Source organism: Phyllostomus discolor, chromosome 1 (assembly GCF_004126475.2).
Source record: "Phyllostomus discolor isolate MPI-MPIP mPhyDis1 chromosome 1, mPhyDis1.pri.v3, whole genome shotgun sequence".
Taxonomy (NCBI): Eukaryota; Metazoa; Chordata; class Mammalia; order Chiroptera; family Phyllostomidae; genus Phyllostomus; species Phyllostomus discolor.
In genome coordinates, this window is record NC_040903.2 from 30,661,091 (window position 1) to 30,678,099 (window position 17,009).

Consider the following 17,009-nt stretch of genomic DNA (forward strand, 5'->3'; position numbering starts at 1 on the left):
CAAAGAAAAGATTGGAAATGAACCTATTTCAATACCTATTCATGAAAACTTAAAGCACTTTTTCTTCTTCTTTAGAGCCCAGCAGAATCTCTCATCACTATAGTGTTTAAGTTGAAAAGCAGGTTTTAAAAAACTCCAGGAGAGAAGTGGAGGGCCAAGTGTAATGTCAAGTTTGGATGTGCCAGGATTTGAAACACATGGGCTAATAATTCTAATAGAGACACTTGGATGGAAATGATGACGAAATTTTTTCTTAATGTTTTCCTTGTCTGAATTCAGCTTTTCTTCAAATAGCCAAAGGTGGCAATGTAGAATAAAATAATATTGGTCTTTGGACACTAAAGTTATAAAATGTCTTCGGATGACCTCGCCTGTTCTAACCAAGATCCACAGTTGGAGGAAATTCTAGGGACAGAAATCAATTCTAGTCTTAGTGCCGTCAGGGTCTCGGTAGCTCATTTTAAGCCTGGAGTTTCCCTGGGAAATGCATGGGCTTAGCCACCAGATGGCAATGTTGCTTAAGAAATAAGGGCGTACAGAGCAAACTGAGAAAGCAACAGCAATACCTCAGATAAAATCTGTAACTTAGTTTTATTGCTTTCCATAAATTTGGAGAATAATTTAAATTAATGGAGGCTGGCCAGGCATATGATACAAAGAGTATGGTAAAAAATATGAAGTGCTAAATAACTATATCATTTTACCTAACAAGGGAGTTTTGTATCTGATCTCCAAGGCTCAGAGAGCAATTCCTCCGCTAGAACAAAAGTTTTGTGTGTGTTAATTAACAAACTCGTTCGTGCAGCCCCACACCATCATCTTATTAACTTGGTGTTCTTATTGAGACACAATTCAGTGTGTTACTAAATGTTTTCAACACAGCTCTTCGTTCTTAAGTATAGGAGAGGAGAAGCTGGTGGTTTTTTAAATGATCCTCTAAGATTTCCAATATTTTTCAAATTGTTAGTGTTTCACATGGCGCAGACTCCCCAGGTCCTGGGCAGGGAGCTCAGTTTTAAAAACCCTTAGGGTTATTTCAAGTAAATATTTTAGTTTTCATGTGGAAGATGGAATAATGTTGCTAAGAAACTCTAAGCAATTTCAGGGATTCAGCAGAAGAATATTGCTAGAGTGTTTGGAAAGCCACAATTCTGTATGAAGAGAAAAAAGCTTATGGCATGAATTTTTAAAAAGCCTATTTTCTTTCTTTTAAAAAATGTCTGCAGAAACAGAAATGTTTCCTGTCAAAAATGCAGATTTTAAAAAATATATTTTATTGATTATGCTACTACAGTTGTCCCATGTCCCCCTTCACTCCCCTCCACCCTGCACACCCTCTCCCACCCACCAAAAATGCAGATTTTTATTTGACTTCTATAAGCCTGCTTTTTTTTCTATGTTATTTTTTAACAAGATAATTTTTTCAGCCAACATTGGTTCTAAAATTGATGTCCTGACAGTCAGTGGCTCGGTGACTTGATCAGTTAAATATGCCTCCTGTCAATGACCACACACCTAAGTTTAAGTTAAAATACCGATCTTTCCACGAAAGTTTACAAAGTTCTTCCTCCTGCCCCCCGCCCTCACCAAGCCCTCAAACCCAATTCTTTAGCTTCTACGGCATCTGGGTCAGAGTTTTGTCAAAGGGGCTCTACTTTTGTGGCAGCTCGAGAGATACTACGGTTCTAGGGTATCGTTGCTGAAGGGTAAAGGCAAGGGAACTTCTTGGGTGTGGGTTCATTGTCAATAACAAGGACGATACGTAGGTGTTCAGCAAGCCCAGAGCTGTAATAGTGCTGCGAGCATCTGTTCTTATTTGTATTTATTTTTAACAACTAGATGTTGTGCATGACTTCAGCAGTGTGGAAATGATCCCGGGTAAGGTATCTTTCAGCCAGAAAAGTGTAACAGGACCTTTGCCTCAGAGGCAATCCAGGAAACAGAAAGGAAAAGTTTCAAATGTTGAAAATGCAAGGACACAGGATGGAGATAAAAGCAGAGGTTGAAGGGGGCTGTTGTCAAGGAGGTCTCACAGTTTTGCTACTGGCCATGTGTCTCCCTCCCAAGGCAAGGAGAAGTGCGGATAGGAGTCCACGTTCAACTGTACAGGCTTTGCTTTTCACAGCCCCAGGGAGCATTTGGATCACAGTGACTCAGAGTGTCAGGCTCCAAGGAGCTTGGACCAGAGTGTATGTAGGTCAATGCATGGCTTCCTCCATGGAGCAAATGTTAGTATGAAAAACAGACAGACAGACAGACAAATAACCCAAACTGCACCAGATGGCAGGCACAGGGACACAGCGAACTTAGATTCTGGTGTGAGCTCTTTGTTTAATGGTGGCCCTATCGCTGGCTGCTGGTTGGCTGGCTGCAGCCCTGATTAGCTCTGAGTAGACCGTGACGAGAAGAGCCTTGCCTGGCAGTGGGCAGCAGACCTGGGTAAGAAAAAGAAGAAGCTTTAGTATTGGTTTGATGGCATCTTCCAAGTTGCTGGAAAGGCTCGCATATGACAAAATGATCAGAACCGTTTTGACTGTTCCCCTGATGAGGGAGCATGAAACCATACTCTTCAAACTAGGCTTCTGCCTTTCTTCTGAGGTTCTTTAGGAAGAGAAGTATGGACCAGAATTAGGATTAGGGTGAAACAAGGAATGCGATTGCATTGGGTACAAAATAAGCTCAGTAATAAAATCAAATTTTAATGCAGTATTTTTTAAAATATCAAAATTAATGAAAAAATCCTTGATGAACGAAGGAAGTGTCAGTACTTGCAATAAAGGCAGACTGACACTGACGACGCATTTGCCTGGGCTCTGGGTGGCCGCTCTGGGTTTCCTGCAGACCCGCTCACTGGAGCTCCTGTCACGGGCTCTGGTCGGAGAGTTGTCTCGTGACCTGTGTCTCCTCAGTGAATGAGATGGAAACGGAACCAAATCCAAGGTAGCAGCTTCTGGTATCAGTGAGATTGTGTTTATCGGCAACTTATCTGGGCAGCCACAACAATGAAAAGTGCTAGATCTAAGAAATAACAAGAACTTGCCCGATTTCAGTTTCTGTTCATGTGGACTATATTACATAGATCTGATCGATGCGCTTCCCTTTTATTTCTAGGTGTGCTTCAGGCCACTGTGGACGATGGGATGGAATCCCAGGACTTTAGTTATGGTGGACATAAGAGGGGTTCTTGGTCCTTCCTTCCTTCCTTCCTTCCTTCCTTCCTTCCTTCCTTCCTTCCTTCCTTCCTTCCTTCCTTCCTTCCTTTCTTTTCTTTTTCTTTCCTTCCTTCCTTCCAATCATTTCCTTTCCCTCCCTCCCTCCCTCCCTCTTCTTTCTTCTTTCTTTCTTTCTTTCTTTCTTTCTTTCTTTCTTTCTTTCTTTCTTTCTTTCTTTCTTTCTTTCTTTCTTTCTTTCTTTCTCTTTCTTTCTTTCTTTCTTTCTTTCTTTCTTTCTTTCTTTCATATTTATCTATTTATTTTTAGAGAGAGGGGAAGGAAGGGAGAAAAAGAGGGTGAGAAACCTCAATATGTTGTCTCTTAACACACCTCCAATTGGGGACTGGCCCACAACCCAGGCATGTGCCCTGACTGAGAACTGAACTGGCAACATTTCGCTTTGCAAGATGATGCTCAACCGGCTGAGCTACAGTCAGGGACATAAAGGGTATTTTTTATCAAGGGTACAGTGAATAAAAATTTAAAGAGATCCAATAACGCAGGAACTGTTTTATTTGAGCAAACTAGGGTCTCTGACATTTGCACTGAAAGAGAATTTCTGTGTCGGTTAGGCAGGCGTGTCCTTGGGGAAACCCAGATGATGGGGGTTTGTCACTCACTGGCTGTGAGTCCTTCATGCATCCTGGGATGGAGCTTGCTGAAAAACGTCTTGTTTGGCTTTGGTCCCTGCGTACTGGTCAGTGGGCTCAGAAAGATTTAATTTAGTAATTGCAGGATGGTGCAGTACACCTGATTGACCTTGGCTTTGAAGGACAATGAGAATTTTATAACACAACATCGGAAAGACATTCTATTTGGAGACAATCCTGATGTCCCACTCAGTCTCCTCTCTTTGACTGTCCCCTTTCCAAGAGCTATGTTGTATGTGAGTATGTTTAAATGAAGTTTTTGATTTCTTTTTTTAAAGATTTTATTTATTTATTTTTAGAGAGGGAAGGGAGGGAGATAGAGAGAGAGAGAGAGAAACATCAATGTGTGGTTGCTGGGGGTTATGGCCTGCAACCCAGGCATGTACCCTGACTGGGAATCAAACCTGCGACACTTTGGTTCGGAGCCCACGCTCAATCCACTGAGCTACGCCAGCCAGGGCTAAGTTTTTGATTTCTAAATAGCCGTATTTGTGATAATAGAATTTTGAAAACAAAATAAGGCTTATTTTTCCTTTTTCCCCATGAACCTGCAGATCTGTGTGTGCTTCTAACCAGTGGTAATGCACCTCTTTGACTTTTAAAATTGGAGGAAGAGGCCTGGGACCACTCCTGAGACGCCACAGGCTTAGCATGAACGAGGGTGTCATCAAAGCAAGGCCGCCTCCAAAAGAAAACAAGCGTCTGTTATTTAAACAAAAGTACTACAAGTGGCTTTACAAAAAAAAAAATCAAAATTCTGTTGGACTTCCTTAAGCTTTTAGTTTAGATGATAAGAAATACTGAATAAATGCATGGAGGGGTGGTGCGCCATAGTTTCTTCCAGCCTCAAGTTCTTTGAAGGCAAAATGACACCCATGGGGACAAAGCATGAAGCTCCATGATAAGGTTGCATCTGATTGGTTAATTCTTGGTGCCAGAAATCCTTATAGACAGGTATAGGCACCTGATTGTTTTAAAAGTCACTTTCAGAGCAAAAAGGGTAGGTAATTACTATTCTTATTTTATTTCATAAATCGGTCAAAATTATATTTATTTTTTGGTCAGATCAGCAAAAAAATTTTTTTTGGTGTGCTGCGAAATTTTAGTAAATAGTTTATGTGTGCCATGAGATGAAAAAGTTGAAGATTGGTGATCTACACTGTTACATTAAAACAAGCAACACATTTATGAAGTCAGGTAACTTTGGCTCCAAAGCTTTCCTCCTACAGCATAAAGAACTCAGGAGCATTTCAGACAAAACCCATGCACCGGTTCCTCCCGCCACAAGGCCTCCGTGCAGAGACTCCCCCCACACTGTATCTGTGGGAGTTCCCGGGGTACCTTCTGGTCTGGCCTGGCCCGGCCTGGCGCTCTGAAGACAGGAAGACAGCCCCCCTTTGCTCTCCGTGTGGCTAGTTCTCCCCGCTGCTGTGAGAGGGCAGCCCTTCCTAGGAGAAGTGTGTTGACTCATCCTGACGGGAATTCAAAAGCTGAAGGTGTCATCCCTTCCTCTCTGCAGATGCACAAGCTTAGTCACATGCGAATGGGCTCAGCGTCACCCCGCCTCCTCCACAAACATGTGTGACAGCCGAGAGTCCCCACAGGCCTGGCCATGGGGGGACTTGGGAGAACACTGGCCTCGATGATGTGTTATTTTAATCCTTAGTTCACGAAATCCCTTGCCTGGCTTTACTCACTTTCAATAATTAAAATCTCAATTAACTCAAATACATAAACACAACGAAGGTGCCCGCTTGTGTTTCATTGGGAGCCCCACTTCAATGAAGGGCAGACGGTTTACGGGCTCTTACTTTCTTTAGCCTGAGCCTGCAGGGGCTTATTACCAGCCTCTGCCTCTCCGACCACCATATGCTTTCCTCACTGCAACTTTAATCAAGACCAGACCTAGCTCGATGTGAAATAAGATCCAGAGGCCCTGAGAAGTCATCCTCATGAAACCCGAGCAGCTGGAGCCCACAGACTGAGAGAATCTGATTTAGAAACATCATTTCAATGCTAGATTTCCAGGCCATCTTAAAGGGAACGCAGCTCAAACCTTTGGACCCTGGAAAAGTTACATGAGGTCTCAGAGCTTCCAGGCTGTATAACTGGTTTAGGAAGGGAGAAATAAATATTTGGATCAGCATATGGTTGGGTCTGTGTGCAGTTTTCTAATAAATGAGGAAGGAAGAACAAGGAATATTGTGAGTTCTTTCAAGACTTGATTTTAATTAAATCAGATCAATAGAGTTGTTGTGAGGACTTGGGGGAGTTGAGAAAGCTGTAAGCAAGTTGTCCTTGGCATAAAATGAAATGGGAAATGGGGCTTGGGGCTTTAACAGAGTTCTGTGGATGCCTGGGGAGAACAGAGCAGAGACAGAGGGCAGCTGGGCTGTTTCTCCCAGGCCCTGATACGTGGGACCTTCTCTTGTCCAAAGACTTACTCTCTGGTTGGATTGAGAAAGCTCAGTATGCTGAGAGCGCAGTGTCCACTGGCCTAGAAAAGCCGTGTTTCCAGTCTTTTGTGGCGAATCTTGAGCCCTTCACATTCATTTGGTCTGTGGAAAGAACTAGCTGGAGGAACTGGATCTTTCCTCCAGTCCCGCCACTCCCTAGTTCATGACCCAGAGCCTTTATCTTCTGTTCTTTGTTCAGTGGAGGCAGTCCCGTCTCCAGACCTGCGTCAGCTGCGACTCGAACAGGACAGCAGTAACGGAAGGGAGCACAGCATTTCGACCCTTAGATTATTCGAGTTCAGCAGTTCTGGTCCAGTCACAAATGGCCTCTCCCTCATCCCACATGCAGAGAAGGGGTCTGTATTTACACGTGACTGCTAAGCTCCGCCCCAAGAACCCCTCTCATCCTCAGTCCCCTTGGGAAGTGGGAAGGGGGGAGTGGGAACTGCTTCAGCCAATCCAACGTAAAACTCAGCCTCCAATGTAAAAGTTATTCACGTTTCATCCAGCGTTTCATGGGATCATTTCTTAGTGCTTCAGTTTTCTTTCCTCTTTCCCCTACTCTTCTCCAAGATGGTATCCAAGTGCATGGCAGATGGGCTTCCACAACCTCATGGTCTTGTAGGAAAGGGGTCTTTTGACCTTGTTTGGACTTGTGGTATGCAGAACTTGTGTCCTTTGCAGTATGGCTGGCCTGGTCTTGTCCTTGAATGTCCTTCTGTTTGTAGGCTGTCCATGTGTGGCTGAGTCTTTCTCCGATGGCTCAGAGTCTGGAGACCTTTTCCTGCCTTCCCCCCATCTTTCTTCTTTGGAGGCCCCACTGTGCTCCATCCAGTTTCTAGTCTTGGCTGGGTAGCCTGCAGTGGGGCTGCGGTGCACTTGTTTCTTCCAAGAAGGTGGGCACCACACAGACCTGCTGGTTTCAGCCAGCCCTGAGGGAACACAGGAGACCCGGGGCTCCGCAGGGTGAACTGAACCCTCTCCCTGCCTGGGCATTGCACTCTGCTGTCTCTCGTGCACCAGAGGTACAGGATTACCTTGCACAGTGGTCCCAGCTCATCTCAAACAACCTATAAGGCAAGAGGTCCTCCTAACTCAGCCACCTTACCTTTTACCCAACCAGGAGTCGGGAGATGGGGTATATTTCTGACCAGCCACTTTCTCAGCTCAAAATCCCTCTAGGCTGACGGAGCAGGCTTTTCTTTTGTTTGTGTTTTCTGTCTACTTGGGCCTCTTTGTGCCAAACTCCTTGTGGTCTTCTCTTCTCTGCTTCTCTAAGATTCTCTTTGACCACATTATTCTCTATTTCCTCCCCGATTGGCTAAGACATGAATATAATAGACATTAAGCTTTTCATGGAGGGACATATGAGAAATGTCTAATAGCAGTGACTTCTGAGGAAAGCAATAAGGGTGAGCATTTTTATTTTCATTTTATATACTCTGGGCTGTTTAAGTTTCCAAATTATGTGAAATACTATTTTTACTCTTTCTGCAGTATTAATTGGGCTAGAATAACATTTTCTTGAGATAATTTAAAAATGCAATACTAATAAAAGAATTAAAGCAGTCTAGTTAGATTTAAGGTTACCTTCAATATCTGCTTTCCCAACTTTCTCAGTGGAAGCCTGGGTGAGGTGCCCTGCTGAAAACTACATTTCCCAGTCTCCCTTGCTGTTAGGGGCACCATTTGTCTGTGATCTGGCCAATGATGTGTAAGCAGAGGTGGTGGGTAGGATTTCTGAAGAGGTTCATTAAGAAGAAGAAAGAAGTCCTTCATCTCCCTTATTCCCTCCTGTCATAGTTGGATTTCCAGCAGCCCTCAGACTACAATGGGACTTTCAAGGTAGAAGCCACAGGCTGAGGGTGCAGCAGTGGGATGTTGGGAGAGGCATGGGCCCTAAAGACCACACACAGTCCCCGGGTCACTCCTGGAGAGCCTGTTGTCAGACTTCTTTTACATGGTTGTTCTACTGTGATCAATATACTATTTTTTTCATGCCTCCGTTTTTTCATAGCTGAATATAACTCCAAACTGGTGCACTGGCTTAAGTTTGTGCTGAGAAAATGGTGTATGAAATTCATCAATATTGATATCATATTGTTACAGGGTGCAGCCAAGAGGGGGGACCCCAAATAGGCATTGAAATGGGGTCCAGAACTCAACGTGTCCAAGAGATTTTAAGATCCCCCCCCCCCCCCCGCCAGGGTGTGGGTTGAGGGAAGGGACACGTGGAGCAGGGCCTTTGAGAGCTGTTTTGTATAGCAACAGCCTTGCAGCTAACGTCAGCTGTGGTCATTTAACATCTATAGCCTTTGGCTGGTCGCTTAGATATGTTAAATAGCTGTGGTGGTGCTCTGAGCCAGGGGAATGAAAGTAACTTCCCCACCAAGAAGTAACTGGGGGGCAGGTCCCCCGAGTTACAGCGCCTGCGTGGGAGCTTGGAGATGATTGGCTCTAGGACATGGGGCCACACCTGCCCAGACCCACGATGGCGACCAGAAAAGCTGGAGAAGACAGCAGATTGAGGGCAAGTGTGCCCAAGTGTAGGAGGAGTCGGAAATGGGGCTGCAGAGGAAGACTGGTGCGGGGATTTAAACCCAGATGCAGCAGCCATTGAATAGGTGAACCATGAGCAGCCCTGAGAGAGAGAACCATGCGGCTGTGAAAGTGCAGAGAAGACCGAGGCCCTGAGAGAGAGAGAACCACACAGCTTTAGTAGAGTGGAGACTCCCGCAGCCCTGGGAGAGAGAGAACCACGCGGCTCTGGCAGAGTGGGGACTCCCGTGGCCCTGGGAGAGAGGACCACGTGCCTTTGCCAGAGTGGGGACCTCCGTAGCTTTAGAAGGGGGAACCACCATCTGGTTTTAGCAGAGATTCCGGTGACTCAGCGGAGGGTGCCCGGAGCCCAGAAAGGTCTCCCAGTCGAGATGGAGTTCTAACTGGGAAGAACCAGAGGACTGCCTGAGCCATGGACTTCTATTTCCTTTCCTGAGATACGGTACTCTGGACTGGGCAAAGGGGGAAGGAAGGAAGGACTGTGTCTGTTTGTGGGTCTTTTAAGGGACTTTAGGATTTTTGATAAAGACATTAGGTCACTACTTTAAGTTTATATAACATTAAATAAACATTTCCTTTCCTTTTCATGAATCTCTGGCATTGAGAGACGTCTTTCCTAGGGAGGCAAACATAACGGACCCGGGGCCTTCTTTCAATAATAGTATATTGTCCCAGGCCCCCCTTGTTTGTTCTGTAACAATACTGATGAAAATGTCTAGAGAAATGTCCTCAGTGTCAAGAGCTTGAGGTCAAACTTCCCACCAGGTCAGCAATGGCAAAATGTCCTGCACTCTGAAGATACACGTTTAAAAGTAAAAATCGCAGTGCAAATTACAGATTTAGTTTGTCACAGGTCATCTAGAAACCTTAAACAGATTCCGTTTTCTCTCAAACAACTACTCATGCAAATCTTGAATTACAAACTTCTCTAACTGCAGAGGCTGCTGGGAAAATACACACATCATGGCCCCCACTGAGGTCAGTTACCCATGGCCCTGCCTGGGGCAGGGAGAATGGAACCAGATGGGAGGTTTCAGTGGGAAATTCTTTTTTTTAAATCTTTATTGTATTGTTTCCATTACCATTTAGTTCCCTTATACCCTCCACCCTCAGTAGGAAATCCTTGATTAAACACAATGGTGGTGTAACTTGGGCATCATCCGGGGTTTTCTGGGCCCTTATGTTCTGGGTAAGAGTAGCGTAGACCCCCAAATAAAGATATAAATTTCAATGTCCACCCGAGATTCTGAAATTCATTGTCACCTCTGGCTCTGATTTCCTGTGTCCTTTGAAGTCCTGTTTTGTACTTTGTATCTTAGTGCTGTGTCTATTTTCTCTGCCCCATATTACTCCAAAATTGAGGTGGTCTTCTTGATCTTTCTCCCGAAAGCAGCTGTAAATACCCAGCTGTGGACTGTAGTAGAACTCTCACTAAAGATCTGCAGATTCGTGTGGGGGAGCCTCATCACGACCACACTGAACAGTGATCAGTGCAAAGTTACCCACTAAGTAATTTATTCTTTTTAAAACTTCATTGAGGTATAATTGATATATAAAAATTGCACACATTTCATATATACATCTTGATGATATATGTGATATGCACACACCATGATATCATGACCACACCCAAAGTACTAAACATACTATCCATTATCTCCCCAAATTTCCTTATGTTCATTCGCTTTTGGGGGTTTTTTTGGGGGGTGGGTAAGAAAACTTAACATGTGATCAGTCTTAAAATGCACAATACTGTATTGTGAACCATAGATACTGTTTTACACAGTTTCTAGAACGTATCGATCTTGCACAACAGAAACTTGATAGCCATCGAAGAATGTCTTCATTCCCCTCTCGCTCAGCCTCTCACACCCATCATCCTAGTCTCTGCTTCTGTGAGTCTGACTGTTTCTAGGTACCTCATATAGGTGGTGTCACACAGCATTTGTTCTTCTGAGACTGGCTTCATGTCTTCTAGGTTCATGTATCTTGTTGCAAATGGTAGCACTTCCTCCCTACGTCACACATGCACAGTCTCCCTCATTATCAATACCATTCACCCGAATGGTACATTTTTACCATGGATGAAACTACAATGACACATCATTAACACCTAAAGTCTGTAGTTGACCTAAGGCTTCACTCCTGATGTAGATTCTATAAGTATGGGCAAATGTATAATGACATATAGTCACCATCATGCTATTATACAGAGTGTTTTCACTGCCCTAAAAATCCTCTACAGGCTACCTATTCATCTCCCCACTCCCACCCTTGGTAACCACTGATCTTTTTATGGTCTCCGTAGTTTTTTTTAAATTATTTTTTAAATTTATTAATTGATTTGAGAGAGAGAAAAAGAGATTTGTTGTTCCACATATTGATGCATTCATTGATCACTTCTTGTATGTGCCCTGACTGGAGATCGAACTCACAGTTGGCATGTTGGGAGCATGCTAACCAACTGAGCTGCACCAGCCAAGGCTCCAGAGTTTTGTCTTTTCCTGATTGTCATACAATATGTAGCTTTTTCAGATTGGCTTCTTTCACTTAGAAATCTGCACTTAAGTTTCCTCTATGTCTTTTTGATAGCTTGATAGCTCATATCTTTGTAGTGCTTGTTACTATTCTATTGTCTGGATGTACCATGATTCATTTATCCACTCACCCCCTGAGTGACATCTTGATTGCTTCCAAAATTTGGCAATTATGAATAAAGCTGTTACAAATATCTGTGTGTAGGTTTTTGTGTAAATAAAACTCTTCAACTTTTTTTTTTGTAAATACCAAGGAGCACGATAGATGGATTGTATGGTAAAGTAAATTTAGTTTTATGAGAAACTGCCAAACCACGTTCTCAAGTGTCTCTACCATTTTGCATCCCTACTGGCAATGAATGAGAATTCCAGTTGCTTTTCATCTTCCCTAGCATTTGGTGCACTGGATTTTGGCCATTCTAACAGGTGTGTCATGATATATTGCTGTTTTTTAAATTTATACTTTCTTAATGACATGATCTAGAACATCTTTCATATGCTTGTTTGCTATCCATATATCTTCTTTTTTATTATTTTATCTTTTAAATATATGTTATTGATTATGCTATTACAGTTGTCCCATTTTTCTCCCTTTACTCCCCTCCATCCTGAGCACCCCCACCTGCATCCCTCCAACCTTTAGTTCATGTCCATGGGTCATACATATAAGTTCTTTGGCTTCTCCATTTCCTATACTGTTCTAACCTCCCCCTGTCTATTTTCTACTTACCGTTTATGCTGCTTATTTCCTGTACCTTTTCCCCAATTCCTCACCTCCTCTTCTTCACTGATAACCCTCCATATGATCTCCATTTCTGAGATTCTGTTCCTGTTCTAGTTGTTTGCTTAGTTTGTTTTTGTTTTTGTTTTAGGTTCTGTTTTTGCTAGTTATGAGTTAGTTGTCATTTTACTGTTCATATTATAGATCTTTTTCTTACATAAATCCCTTTCACATTTCATATAATAAGGGCTTGGTGATGATGAACTCCTTTAACTTGACGGTATCTGGGAAGCACTTTATTTGCCCTTCCGTTCTAAATGAAAGCTTTGCTGGATAGAGTGATCTGGGATGTAGGTCCTTGCCTTTCATGACTTGGAATACTTCTTTCCAGCCCCTTCTTGCCTGTAAGATTTCTTTTGAGAAATCAGCTATTAGTCTTACAGGCACTTCTTTGTAGGTAACTCTCTCCTTTCCTCTTGTTGCTTTCAAGATTCCCTCTTTGTCTTTAATCTTGGATAGCTTAATGATGATGTACCTTGGTGTGTGCTTCCTTGGGTCCAATTGTTTTAGGACTCTCTGAGCTTCCTGGACTTTCTGGAAGTCTATTTCCTTTGCCAGATTGGGGAAGTTCTCCTTCATTATGTTTTCAAATAAGTTTTCAATTTCTTGCTCTTCCTCTTCTCCTTCTGGCACCCCTATGATTAGGATGTTAGAATGTTTAAAGATGTCCTGGAAGTTCCCAAGTCTCTCCTCATTTTTCTGAATTCTTGTTTCTTCATTCTGTTCTAGTTGAATGTTTCTTTCTTCCTTCTGGTCCAAACTGTTGATTTGAGTCCCGGTTTCCTTCCCATCACTGGTGGTTCACTGTGCATTTTCTTTTATTTCACTTTTCATAGCCTTCATTTTTTCCTCTATTTTGCAACCACACTCAACCATTTCTGTGAGCATCCTGCTTATCAGTGTTTTGAATTGTGCATCTGATAGGTTGGCTATCTATTCATTGCTTAGTTGTATTTTTTCTGGAGCTTTGATCTGTTCTTTCACTCAGGCCATTTTGGGGGGGGTCTCAGAGCACCTGTTACACAGTAAGGGGTGGAGCCTTAGGTGTTCACCAGGTAGGGCAACCTACGTTGCGGTGCTGTATGTGTGTGTGTGTGGTGGGGTGCATCTGAGAGGGAACAATGCTGCTTGCCCATCTCTCCACAGGCTTTCAGTCACTTCCCCCACTACACAAGTAAATTGAGCCCTTTTGGTGCTGATTCCCAGGTGGGTGGTTTTGTGTATGTTCTAGGTCCCTGTGGGTCTCTACAACAAACTCTTCTGTGAGGCTGGGAGTTTCTCCTACAACCTGAAGCCCCACAGGTGTTTTCAGTCAGAAGTTTTGAGGCTTTATTTCCCCGTACTGGAAGCCTGGGTTGTGTGGTCTGTGTCACTCCCCAGTTGTTCCTCTAGGTTTATCTGCATGCAAATGGGACTGCCTGCTCCACCAGCTGCCACCTTGCCTTCCTCCAGCTGCCACCTTGCTGGGAGTCCTCTCCACCCCGCTGCCCGTCTTCACCCCTCCAACTAGTCTGGATGAATGTTTCTTCTTTAACTCCTTGGTTGTCAGACTTCCATACTGTTCAATTTTCTGGTAGCTCTGGTTATTTTTTGTTTTTAAATTTTTTGTTGTCCTTCTTTTGGTTGTGCGAGGAGGCATGATTTATCTACCTGTGCCTGCCTGTACCTAGGCTGGAAGTCCAGCATGTCTTCTTTAGTAAGGTGTTTGTTAATGTCTTGCCCTGTTTTAAAAATTGGGTTGTTTGTTTTCTTATTGTTGAGGGTTAAGTGTTTGTATATTTTAGGTCCTTTATCAGATGTGTCCTTTTGCAAGTATTTTTTCCTAGTCTGTGGTTGTCATCTCATTCTTTTGATATTATTGCAGAGCAGAAGGGTTTAATTTTAATGAAGTCCAACTTATCATTTTTTAAAATTTTAATTCTAATTTTTTCTTTTAGAGAGAAGGGAAGGGAGGGGAAAGAGAGGGAGAGAAACTTTGGTGTGAAGGGGAGAAACATCAGTTGGCTGCCTTTCACACACACCCTGACCAGAGACCAAACCTGCAACCCATGTATGTGCCCTGACTGGGAATCGAACAAGCGACCCTTTAGTTTGCGGGCTGACGCCCAAGCAACTGAGCCACAGCAGCCCGAGCAGCTTATCAATTATTTTGTTTAAAGTTCTCCACATTCCAGCGCAGGACTTCACATGTGTTCAGCACTGTCCTAAGGCAGCAAGATATGTTGGTCACTTTTTTTCATTGTATTTTTTCCATTACCATTTATCCCCCTTATACCCTCTCCCCCAAGCAATCACCATGTTGTTTTTCATGTCCATGAGTCCTTTTTCCTTTTAGCTCAATCTCTCCACCTCCTAACCCCCTCCATCATAGCTATCATCCTGCCCTCTATCTATGAGTCTGTTTCTATTGTTTGTTAGTTTGGTTTGTTCATTAGATTCCACATATGAGTGAAATCAAATGGTATTTGTCTTTTTCTGACTGGCTTATTTCACTTAGCATAATGTTTTCCAGGTCCATCCATGCTGTTGCAAAGGGTAAAATTTTCTTCTTTGTTACAGCCAAGTAGTATTCCATTGTGTAAATGTCCCATAGTTGTTTTATCCCCTCATCTACTGATGGACACTTGGGCTGCTTCTATATCTTGGTGATTATAAATAATGCTGTGATGAACATAGGGGTGCTTATGTTCTTTCAAATTAGTATCTTGGGTTCCTTTGGATATATTCCCAGAAAAGGGATTGCTGGGTCAAAAGGCAGATCCATTTCTAAAGAACTTTTAAAACTCAACACCAAAGAAATAGACAATCAAATTAAAAAATGGACAAATGATCTGAATAGGCATTTCTTCAAAGAGAACATACAGATGGCCAATAGGCATATAAAAATATGGTCAACATCACAAATCATCAAAGAAATGCAAATTAAAACCACAATGAGTTAACACCGCACACCTGTCAGAATGGCTATCATCAATAAATCAACAAACAACAAGTGCTGGCAAGAATGTGAGAAAGGGGAACCTTTTGCATTGTTGGTGGGAATGCAGACTGGTGCAGCCACTATAGAAAGCAGTATGGAGATACCTCAAAAAAGTTAGTCACTTTTTATTCCAAGATCCAGATGAGCTGTTTTATATTTACTGCTAAAGCTGATGTTCTCCCTGTAAGACTCCCAGCTAGGGCCAGTGACATCTCTGTGGGCGAGAGTACAGTGAAAACCCAAATTCTAGTGGGGCCAGAGAGATAATTAAGATAAGTAAACAGGACCAGGTCCGATATAATAAGGGGAGGTGCTGAAGACCCTGGAGAAGGAAAATTTAATGCTCTAATGGGCAGCTGCTATTTAGCTTTAACTAATTATTGCTGCTATGAACTGAATGTTTTGTCAACAAAGTCATAGTTAATGCTCTAACCTCTGGTGTGATGATATGTGGAGTGGGAGCCTTTGAGAGGTGACGAGGTAGAGATGAGGGTGTGAGGGTAAAGCCCCCATGATGTGATTAGGCACCAAATGCCATTATAAGAAGATGAAAAGAGACCAGAGCACCCTGTCCTGGTGTCGCGAGGACACAGTGAGAAGGTGGCTGGCCATCTGCAAGGCAAGAAGAGCTCTCGCTAGGAAATGAATCCGCTAGCACCTTGACCTCAAACTGCCAGCCTCTGGAACTATGAGAAATGAAGGTGTGTTGTTTAAGCCACCTGGTCTATGGTATTTTGTTGGGGCAGCCTGAGCTGACTGACATAATTGCCATGTGAGAACGCAAGCCTACATTTGCCAAACTCTATAATTTTTAAAGAAAAGCTGACATTTTCTGGTATTTAAAGCAGTGGGTGAGCCAAATGAAACAAAGCAGCAGTCTGAGTGTGGCCTCTGGGTCAGCGCTTTGCAGGTTCTCCTGCGCCAGGTGAGGGTTTTGGTGCTAAATTCTGATAGGCCTGAGTTTCTCAGACTGCAGCACATACTAACTGTGTGTCCATGGGGCAAATGACTTCTCCCAGTTCAGCTTTCTCATCTGTAAATGGAGCACAAGAACAGCACGCTAAGGGTTATGCAAGATAATTTAGGAAAGGTAGCACAGTGCTAAACAGATAGAAAATGTAAAAACAAGCCCATCTAAAAAGGATGCATACATCATGATTCTAAGTATATGACATTCTGCAAGACAAAACTATAAAGACAATAAAAAGGTCCGTGGTTGCCAGGGGTTCAGGGGGAGGGAAGGAGGGATGAGTAAGTGGAGCAGAGGGGATTTTTAGGGCGGTGACACTCCTCTGTGTGATACTGTAAGAGTGGATACATGCCATCTCACATTTGTCAAAACCCATAGAATGTGCAACATAGTGAACCTTAATAGAACTATGGACTTGAGTTAATAATGTACTAATATTAGCTCATTAATTGTAACAAATGTACCCCACTAATGCAAGATGTATTAATAAGGGAGACTGGGCATAGGATCAGAAGGTATGTGGAAAAGAATGTTAAAGTGAATGATAGGGGAAGGGGGTATAATGGGACTAAATGGTAATGAAAAAATATAATGAAGATTATATTTTGGAATTTTAAAGAAATGAATGATGGTTATTGATGATGAAGATGATAATGCTTGTAAAAGTTATTGCCACATTCCAAGCCACACCAAAGCTTAGTGGCAATAAGGAAAACACAATAAGTAAAGGCGGTAATTATATATCACTGCTCATAGTCAACGGGTAGCGGGGTGGTTCCCATGACTTGGGCCAGGGCTGGCTGATCTCAGCTAGGCTTGCTCATGCATCTACAGCCAGCTGCAGATCAACAAGTTCCCCTTGGT